We start from the raw sequence: 11,496 nt of genomic DNA, 5'->3' as shown, positions 1-11,496 counted from the left end.
AAAGGAAAATACTATTTTGCTTAATATTAGAAAGTTCTTAAATTTATGATGAGAATGCTCAAACTATGGATATGACCAACAAAAATTAAAGTCTTACTAGATAAGAATTAAAATTTAAAAAATATAAAATAAATATCTGATATAAGTAATTTTATTAACTAAAACTAAACGTCAAATTTTGTATCTTGAAACTAAATGAGATTTTTTTTATTGCATATAATACAAAAAATAAATATAAATATTTTTTAATATATTTGGAATATAATAATCAAGAAACTTATGTATTAATATTTTATACTAATCAAAGTTACAACTTAAAGTCAAATATGATATTATTTTGATTACAGGTAAAATATTAATTAAACATTTCTTAGTAGGGAAGAGACTGTATAAAGAAAAAAATAGATATAATGTGAGAATATATTAAATTAATTTAAATATAAAATAAATTAAATGATTAAATAATATTCCAAAATATTATTTATAGATGTAAATAGTAAAATAGTTTCGAGTAAGAGGATAAAAGCGTAAAATATATTAAATTTCAAGAATAAAAAAATAATATTTATCGATAATTATTAAAAGGATAATAAGCAAAATATTAAGTCAATTAGTAAGCCGAAAAACTCACATGAAAGTATAATAATATTAAATAATAAATAATTTAATAATTATAAGAAAAGAACAAAAAAGATTGTGTAAAATTTAAAAGAATAAGACTTTTAATTAATATTTTATACAAAAAAAATAAACTAATACTGAAAATTTTATTAAGATAATATAATTTAATATGTTTAAACGAGACAAATCACCACATGACATAGTTAGTAATTTTTAATATTGATAACGAAACGAAATTCAAGTTGTTTGAGGTATGGAAGGTGTTGTAGTGATGGTTAGGCGCGGGATGGTTCTGTTGCGTTGGGATATTCTGTGGAGGTGTAGGGTTCTGAGCATTTGGGAAATTGACATCTAGAGTGGTGAGGGAAAATGACAGTGTAAATGAGTCACAACTACTATACCAAAAATTATGGCATCCACCAAATAATAAATAAGACAATAAAATAACAATAAAAGGAACACCAGAATTTACAAGGTTCGGCCAATTTTGCCTACTTTTTCGGACACAACCAATATTTTATTCCATTCCAAAATACAAGTGAAATAATACTAAAGAAAGAAGATACAAATGTCTTAAGAAGATAAGAAGACAAATGAGAGGTGTGTTTAAAGCCTGGATTTTAATCCAGATCCTATATTTTTCTTATTTTCCAATTTATTTTTCATTTTTCTAATTTAAATTTCTAATTTTAATTCCTAATTAAAATTATAAAAATAAAATTACCCTTACAAAAATAAATTACCTATTAATACATAGACAACACATTAATCACACATTGAAATATTAAAACTAGAACAGACACATTTTCAGGAACCGACTCCGAATGCGCATTTCTCTGGGTTTAGCTTCATATTGTATTTCTTCAATATGTTGAAGGTTTCCTGCAAATGCTTCAAATGGTCCTCTGCTCAGAGGGACTTAACCGATATATCGTCAATGTAAACCTCCATTAATTTTCCTATTTGCTCTTCGAACATTCTATTTATTAGGCGTTGGTAAGTGGCACTGGCATTTTTTTGGTATGAATGCATTCATTATAGAAGTAGGTGTCGTACTTAGTGAAGAAGGATGTTTTTTTCCTGATCGTCGGGGTCCATCCAAATTTGGTTATACATGGAATAGGCATCGAGAAAATTGAGGAATGGAATTCCGAGAGTGACAGTAGCTTCGATGTGTCATTTGGGATGTGTGTGCAAACTTTTAGGTCATTCAGACGAGATTTTGAAAGACTTTTTGATCGAAAGCATAATTTAAGAGTTCTTGGAGTTCTTAGGCTTGAATCCTATGTTAAATTGGTGATTTGATGTTGTTGTGAGCGTTCCGAAGTGTTTAACAAGTTTGAACAATGTCATGGAATGTGTTGGTACAATTGGTTTGAAGTTCCGGGAGTCCCGGGTAGGTTCCGGGATGATTAATAAAAGAATGAAAAGACCATTATGGCTGCATCTTGTCAAAGCAAAAATGATCACATGATTTTAACAAAATAAACAACTTCCAAAATTGAGGAGATATTATTTCATGGGCAAAAAGGAACAGACAAACTATAGGTCTAAACAGGTGACCACTTTGTTGAGCATCAACAACAGCTTATCCCAAATCTTTCATTTCAGAAGTCAAAGATTCTGCGTCGACCAAGTAGACCACGCTCATGCTTCTGCTTCCTGCTGCTTCTGCATCGACCAAGCAGACCACGCTTTTGTTTCTGCTTCATCTTCTTTGTCTCCGTCAAACTCGAGCCTGAGCTCCCACTTTTCCTATGTGTTGTTTTTTTTCTTCTTTTTATTATTAATAAAAAACTAGCCCTAGGCGCTTGCCTAGTGGATTACCAAAAAAATAATGCTACAACAAATAGTATCAATCCATAACAATGCAGTAGTAATGTAAAAGATCGTAAAAACACTTTACTTCATTTCTATTTTAGTTGGGATAGGTTTTCTTAGCCTTATTCTTATTCTAGTTTAATAAGGATTAATTTTCATTAACCTTACCAATTTTACTCATTGTAAGGCTTATTTAAAGAACACAGAGATTTTATGTGGAAAACACCTGGCTCAAAAGGTGAAAAAACCACGACCTACCTTCCAGTAGGATTTTCCCAAACTCTCCAATAATATCCAGGTGGGCGCATGATTGCCTAAACTTGAATTGTATTCACTTGTTTTCCAAGTGGGCGCTTGATTGCCGAAACTTGAACTGTATTCCCTTGTTCTCCAGGTGGGCGCCTGATTGCCAAAACTTGAACTGTATTCCTTGTTTCTCCAGGTGGGCGCCTAATTGCGAAAACTTGAATTGTAATCCCTTGTTCTCCAGGTAGGCGCTTGATTACCAAAACTTGAATTGTATTCCCTGTTTCTCCAGGTGGGCGCCTAATAGCGAACACTTGAACTGCATTCCTTTGTTATATAGGTGGGTGCCTGATTGCCGAAACTTGAACTGTATTCCCTTATTCTCTAGGTGGGCGACTGATTGCCATCTATTTCTGTTTAATCTGTCCTATGTGTTTCCTGCTTTCAGCATGTCTACATATTTGCTTCTATGTAAATAAGACCTATGTCTACTTGTTTCTCAACTAGCATGCTTTCTATCCAATTTAAAGTGTTCATCCCCTAGTAGGTTCCTGATTAGTTCATGATTTCTATGCCTCCAACTTCGGTTAGGAGTAACTTCAAAAATTTTTCTCTAGCTGTTTATTTTAACCGGGTATTTAAAAGTTATTGCTGCATTTTTATATTATTAAATTAAGAATACTATAAACAGTTACATAACGTTGTAGGTAACATTAAGGAAGATAGCATTATGTACTGGGAAACACCTCCGGCTTTTATTTTACGAGTTTTTGTTAAAGACAAATCGGGAAAAACCGCAATGCGGTCTATCCCTATATTATGTAATAACGCTCTTGGAGTCTACTTGAGCCCAAAAAAATATTTTTTTTTTTCATTTTTTAAAAAAAACGATTTTTTTTTCTTTAAAAAAAACTGAAAAATGAAAATAAAACGAAATGCTTTAAAAAAACTGGAAAAAAAATATTTTTCTAAAACGAAAATATTTTGTTGAAAATATTTTATTAAAAATATTTTTTTTCAGTTTTTACAAAAAAAAAATGCTTTAAAAACTGAAAAAAATTATTTTTTTTGTAAAAACTTAATTATTTTTTAGTAAAAACTGAAAAAAAGAAAAAGAAAGAAGACTTTACTAAATTAGTAGACTATTGGTGCATTATTTTAAAAGAACAAAAATATTTTGTGGAATTGACACACCACTGTTCCACACTCTCCAGCACCTTATGGACGCTGCCGGTGAAGATTCCGACAAGTCCGTCAACGCCCCATCAAGGAACTATGTACGTGACGCTAAGGCAATGGCTGCAACACCAATTGGCCGGAGGGAACTTTATGAAACTTTCTTACCAAGAGGCATGTGATGTACTTAATGAAATGGCCGACACCTCTTCGGCATGAAAAAGCCGAGCAAATGTTCCCCAAGGTGACTCTACGGTCATCCATTTGCACAAGGAATTGCACGATCATGGCCAAGGGAGGCCTCCGACCGAGAGAAGCGGGTCAGTGATTTGGCCAAGTGTCAAGCCCGGAGAGAGATCCTCGAAGAGATTCACACTCGAGGTTTTGACCTCACCAATGAGATAGCCCAAGCAAAAGCACTTAGGGTTTAGGGTTTAGGGTTTAGGGTTTAGGGGAAAATTCAGTTTAGGGTTTAAAACCCTAATGCTGACTGCATGAAAAAGCTCAGTTTAGGGTTTAAAACCCTAATGCTGGCTGAATGAAAGAGTTCACTTTAGGGTTTAAAACCCTAATGCTGACTAAAGGAAAAGTTCAGTTTAGGGAGCGATACGGTTGGATATTGTGATTGCGTAAGAGCGGAGTGATACGATTGCATATTGTGATTTTGTCAAGGCGGAGACAGCTTCCATGGCGATGCTCAAGCTGAAGAAGACGAAGTGAGGCAGCAGCGCGGCTGGGTCCGTTTGGACGATGAAGCTGAAAGCAGAAGAAGCAGCTACGGCAGCCATGGATGGAGGTCGAAACTCGAGCCATGAACAGCAGCTATACCTCAAATCGAGGTCCAAATCCCCAATTTTTGAAAAACCTAGGTTCTACCCGAAACACCCAATTTTCCCTATAAAAATCATTGATTTTGAGTTATATATATGCTAAAATATTGTTAAAATATTTTTAGTGCATTTTTTATAATTACATTTATATTTTTAAAACTAATTTGCATATAATTGCAATATTAGCCCTATTAATGTATAACTATATTTATATACATAAAATCGACCTTCTATATTTTTAAACAAAACTATATATTTTTTAAATATTTTTTCAAGATTTAAAATAGCTACAAAATATTAATAAAACTAGAGTGTTTGGTCGACACCCTCCAACATATGTGGCTACGCCACTTTTCATCTGGATCCATTAAAGGAAGAGATTTAAAGTTTGATGATACCTAATATATAATTAATGGCTACTTGATCTCTAAGTTCATCTAAGAGTATCCATTTATTTATTAGCTGCGAAAATTTATTCTTTTGCCGTCTGTGATGACTTTTTTGTTCCTTTTTTTTTTTTTTTGCAAACTTGATGGTATGATTTTATAACCACAAATTGTCATTGACATATTTAAGATCATAATTAAAAGTTTAGAAATAAGCTCACACCCACTTCCTTTATTCTACCTAAATATTTAATAAGTTTAACTTTATGCAGGAAAATTGTGAAAATATTACACAACCCAATTATTTAAAAGGTAATTATAGATAATTTTATTTTAATCGGTAATATAGAATAAATGATAAGTAACTTACAATAAATGATATAAAATATTAATGACGCTTTAATTGTATACAATTTGAATCCATATTTAATCAACATGAGTTATTCTTCTACCGATTCAATTAAAACCTCAGAAATAATCTCATAGCAAACCACGTATTTCCTCCTACCTTAGCTACTTTAATTTGTTGCATGAATCTTGATCTTTGACGTTTTCCTTTCGCGTATTTTTCTCCAATAGATTTCGAGAAACCTTTATAATTAAAAAAAAATACTTTAACTATAATATTTAGATTTTACCATTAATGACATGATATTATGATCGCATAATTGCCATGGTTCTTGATTTAGCTAGCTAAGTAAGATTAATGTCCATTATTTTCAGAATTGTTTTTTAATTTTTTTTTTCATTTATAACTCAAATATATTATTTAATAATATTTGTATAATTCAGCGGGTACCAAAGACTAGCTTAATTAAAACCTAAGGAATAAGCTCATAATAGCTTGAGCTACGCACTTCCTCCTAATTTATTGCCCCTTGAATCTCAATGTTTAACTTTTTCATTTGAGTTCCCTCCCCCCCCCCCCCCCTCGATAATTTCTCAAAGACTATAAAAATATATATACGGAGGGAGAAAATTAACACTAACCTTTCTCTGAATAATAGATTGAGAGTCTTATTTAGAGGATCCGGAAAAGGTCCATCTTGACTAAATCTTTTTGATAATATTTTCCTAATACATTGATTAATCATGCATTAGAAAATCTTTCTTTAGCCTTCTACTTTCATATTTTCTAGATTTCAATGACCTTTTAAGGAAAACGATTAATTCAGATTCGCATTGCATATGATTCATTAAGGAAATACATTCTTTATAAGGAGTTTTTCAATTTTTAATGGTCAAACTCGAAACTTTTAGTTCAAAACGAAGGGATTACAACCATTTCATCATACCAGTTTGACCGTAAATTGGTAAGTCCTTAGCCCTTGTTAAAATGAGTGATTAATCTCTTTCTCAGTGACAATACGAGGATATTCTAATTAGAGCATTCGTTCATATTGAAATTTTAATGGAATTACTGTGTCTACATTTTCATATAATCACAAGGCTGTTCTTTTTCTTTTTTTTTTTTAGTCTGCTTTACTTTTAAATCCTTTCCCCTAATAGAAAGCTAAAGTTTAATATAGTATTTGTTAGTACGTAGTTCTTTCCCTTAGCATATCATGATTCTCCATCTAGTTGCTAAATAAATTTTATGTGGGTATCTTGACAACTAAATACTTATTCGCACTTCAATATAACCTTTGTATATTAAACTTGACGTATTATCAAGCGACTAATCATTTGAAATTTTGAATGAAGGTAAAAGCAAACCTATGGAATTTGTACCTTAATTCTACCTTTTGTATTCTTGTAATGTACCTTGTTTTTTTTCATTAATTAGTTACATAATTTACCTAAGAGAATCCATTCTTACCGTTAATCATCAAATTAATCATTGCATTTGTTGTGTGCAGATTCATCATAGAATATTAGAATGAACCATGAACTCTCATGCTAGATTATACTCTTACCATTTTTACTTTGGCTCACCCATTCGTTGGCTATATATGGAGAGAGGCCTTGCCTCATTTTCCACATAGAATTTTCTCAAGTCTCAACCCCTTTGCATTATTTCTCAAACAAAATATAGAGTCAGTCTGTGATTTATTCCAGTCTTGGAGTCCGAAGTTTGTTGGAGTTAAATTTCTTGAAGAACTCAATGAATTCTCTGGGCTCGAATTAATGTACTACGTTTTATGTTATTTTGATTATTCGGTTTTCTTTACTGTTTCGAACAAGTACTAACAAGAAGTTCTACCTTTGATACACATTGTTGATTTGCAGATCAAAGAAGATAAAATGGAGAACAAGAAGCTAACTTTTATTATGTATCCATGGTATGCAATGGGCCATCTTACTTCATTTCTTCATCTCTCCAACAAATTAGCGGACAGAGGCCATACAATTTTCTTTATTCATCCTACTAATACACTTTCTAAATTGGAGAAATTCAATCTTTACCCTCAACTCATAAACTTCATATCAGTCACAGTTCCACATGTTAAAGGTCTCCCTATTGGAGCCGAAACAACTTCAGACATTCCTATTTTCAAGCAAAATCTCCTCTGGCAAGCATTGGATCTTACAGAACAAAAGATTGAGTCTTTAATTCAAGAACTCAAACCCCACTTCATTCTTTATGATTTTGCATGTTGGGGTCCATTAGTTGCTAGAAAATATGGAGTGAAGTCAATACATTACTGTTCCAATACTCCTTCATCTGTCGGTTATCTCATGCGTGGCGAAAATCTAACTCCAGAGGATGAAATGATGGAACCTCCACTTGGTTTTCCTCTTAATTCATCTATCAAACTTCACAAATATGAAGCTCGTTTAATCGCAGCTCTACATTCGATAGGGAAAGAATCTAGTGGTTCCGGCTGAGGCTCAGGCTCAGTGTCTTCACACGACGTTTACTTTTGGCTTTTCAAGATGGGGATGTCATCGCATTCAAAACAACAACAACAACAATAACCCAGTAAAATCCCACAAGTGGGGTCTGGGGAGGGTAATATGTACGCAGACCTTATTCCTATCCTAAGGAGTAGAGAGGCTGTTTCCAAAAGACCCTCGGCTCAAGATAATAAGAAAAAACAAAAGGAGAGAATATTAGTTTCACCATAGAGATCATAGGAAAAATACGAAGATAAAATGCAGAAGAATAATACAAGGCAGAAATGATGGCTAGTAAATAGGTCCTGCACCGAAAAGAGAAAATATTAAGACACGACAATGCCCCTAGCTATTTTAGACAAAAACCTTACTAGACTAGGCTCACAACGGTACAAAGTAACGCAAGACTCAACTACCTCCTAGCCTACAACCGTAATACTCGACTTCCACAACTTTCTATCAAGTGTCATGTCCTCGGAAATCTGAAGCCTCGCCATATCTTGCCTGATCACTTCTCCCCAATACTTCTTAGGCCACCCTCTACCTCTTCTCGTGCCCTTCACAACCAGTCGCTCACACCTCCTTACTGGAGCATCTGAGCTTCTCCTCTTTACATGCTCGAACCATTTGAGCCTCGCTTCTTGCATCTTGTCATCAATGGGAGCCACGTGCACCTTCTCCTGAATAGCATCATTTCTAATCTTGTCCATCCTAGTGTGCCCGCACATCCACCTCAACATCCTCATTTCTGCTACTTTCATCTTTAGGATATGTGAGTTCTTAACAGGCCAACACTCAGCCCCATACATCATGGCCGGTCTAACCACCGCTTTATAGAACTTACCTTTGAGTATCGTTGGCACTCTCTTGTTACACAAAACTCCGGATGCTAACCTCCACTTCATCCATCCTACCCCAATATGGTGTGCGACATCTTCATCGATCTCCCCTCCCCCGTGGATAACCGACCCAAGGTACTTGAAGCTGCCTCTACGTAGGATAACGTGTGATTCAAGCCTCACCTCCACGCCCACTTTCCCCGGCTAAGAGCTGAAAATACACTCCAAGTATTCCGTCTTCGTTCTGCTCAGCTTGAAACTTTTAGACTCAAGAGTCTATCTCCAAACTTCCAGTCTCTCGTTAACACCGGTTCCTGACTCATCGATCAGAACTATGTCATCGGCAAATAGCATGCACCATGTCATTGCATTCAAAACTACTATGGAAATTGAAGGACCATATTGTGAATTTGTTGAGAATAAGTTCAAGAAACCGGTTGTTTTAGCCGGAACAATATTGCCAGAAAAAATAGATACTTCAAATCTAGAGGAGAAATGGTCTAAGTGGCTTGAAAAATTCCAAGAAAAGGCAGTGATTTTTTGTGCATTTGGTAGTGAATGCAAGCTCAAGAAAGAACAATTCCAAGAACTTGTTTTAGGTCTTGAACTTACTGGTCTTCCATTTTTTGCTGCTTTAAAACCGCCTTTTGAAGCCGAGACAATTGAAGATGCATTACCAGAGGGTTTTAAAGAGAGAATAGAAGGAAAAGGGATTGTTCATTCAGGTTGGGCAGAGCAACAACTGATTTTATCACATCCTTCTGTGGGATGTTTTGTTGCTCATTGTGGTGGAAATTCTTTATCTGAGGCTATGATTACTGAGTGTCAATTGGTTTGAGTCCCAAATTTTGGTGATCAATTTATTAATGCAAGATTGTTTGGTGGAGATTTGAGGGTTGGAGTGGAAGTTGAGAGAGATGAAGAGAATGGATTGTTTACTAGAGAAAGTGTTTGTAAGGCCATAAAAATGGTAATGAATGGTGATAGTGAAGAGGGAAGGGAAATAAGAGCTAATCGCGCAAAGTGGAGGGAGTTTTTATTAAGCAAAAGGGCTTGAGGATTCTTATATTGATGCTTTTGTTGAAAATCTACAAACTCTACTTTAATTTTTGCTTGAAGCATTAATGGGCGGCCTCGTGCGTTGAGCTCCCGTTATGCATGGGATCTGAAAAAGGGTCGGATCACATTGGATCATATCTACGCGATCTCTCGCTGCATTTCTATAAGAGGTTTGTTTCTGCTTGAAGTATCAATATTTAAACTATATAAAAATCCTCACAGGGAGGATATGATATTTCCTTTTGATTAGTGAGTTTATTAGGTTGTTTGCTTTTGTTACTTTGAGCTTTAGTTGTGCTCTTTGTCTTCTCTTTTACTCTCTTGTTTATATTTTCATATGTTGTTTCACTTTTCTTACTACTAGTAACTTCTGTAGTATCATGGAACACTATTTATTGCAAATAGATCTATTTAATTCAGTCTTTTAGACTCATTTCTTCATAGATGATATTTTAAAAAAAAACAGATTCAAAATTTGAAGGTGGTTGGATTATCTCATATTGCCTTTTATATGCATCTCTTACTAACCATAGAGTATGAATGAGTGTGTATTTGATTCTGATTTTTTGGATTAACTCGATTTGTTTTAATAAGTTTTGATCCTTAGAAATGGAAATCACATCTCTTCTATCAACAAGAGATGTCAATCTAAGGTAAATGCTGATTATTCTATGGAACATAATTGGATCGAATTCATATAACTTAAACGCCATAACGCTGGTGCCATGACTACAGAAAGGACAGCTGAAAACAGTATCAAGTTTGTCCATCCTCTTCTTTGGAGGTGGCTTTGATTTTGACTTCCTCTTTCCCATAGCTCAAGTTACAGCAAGTGTGAGTACTCATCTACTTAAGCCTTGTCGGGCAAAGTTATCCCGATACTTGTAACTGAGGCAACAAGTACCTGAAGGAATAGTAAAGGTGTGCGCAAGCGGCCTAGACATTACTGTTATTATAAGAAAAGAAGCTTTTGGAACTGGAGCAAGACATGAAATTCCAAGGATGTGCATAAAAGTAAACAATTGATTCATAAGCTAGATAAGTTTGCTCAGCAATATCAAGATGTCATCTCTGAGCAATTTACGGCTGAAATTTAGTCATTATTAGTTAGTGAGACAAAATACTATCACAATACAAGAAATTCACCAAATAGTTGAGAAAATAGTTAATTTATAACGAAATTGTCCAAAAAAAAAAATCCATTACACACTTAAATTATATGACTAACCTAATAGTCGATGTAAAACTTTATGTGTCTCTAATACCATTCTAAAGGCTCCGCGATGTAAACAATGTTCTCACTTTTTTGTGGTACGTGAAAGCTAAAAATAGGTAAACATATTTTGACCCTCTGGAATAATTTTTGAAAAGTAGCGATTTTTCATCTAAATAAATTGGACCAAAGAATAACAAGAAGTACTTATGCAGCAGATTTACTTTCCATATTTTTTTAGGATATTAATTTCGTCCATTTATGGGCCAATTGGTAGTTAGTAAAAGCATCTCCTTCTTTTTAATCTTTTTGACTGGTAAATTGTGCATTCGTGTTGTTAATCCAATTATTATTGTGCATACATCTTATTTTATTTCCCATCGTGGTTGGGAGTTTCCTTTGGTTATATATGTTACAACTACTCAGGATGAAAGATATATTTTGGACAAGTACAAATAAAATGTATA

At 33.9% G+C, this 11,496-nt stretch overlaps 1 pseudogene; it reads left to right on the top strand.

The window, feature by feature from the left end:
- The first annotated feature begins 6,082 nt into the window (after positions 1-6,082).
- On the top strand, positions 6,083-11,031 carry LOC107778089 (cyanidin 3-O-galactoside 2''-O-xylosyltransferase FGGT1-like; annotated as a pseudogene).
- The last annotated feature ends 465 nt before the right edge of the window (positions 11,032-11,496 follow it).

The sequence above is a fragment of the Nicotiana tabacum genome, chromosome 1 (assembly GCF_000715075.1).
Source record: "Nicotiana tabacum cultivar K326 chromosome 1, ASM71507v2, whole genome shotgun sequence".
NCBI classification, from domain to species: Eukaryota; Viridiplantae; Streptophyta; class Magnoliopsida; order Solanales; family Solanaceae; genus Nicotiana; species Nicotiana tabacum.
Note: the sequence above shows the minus strand (reverse complement) of the source record. Positions and strands in the feature narration are given on the sequence as shown.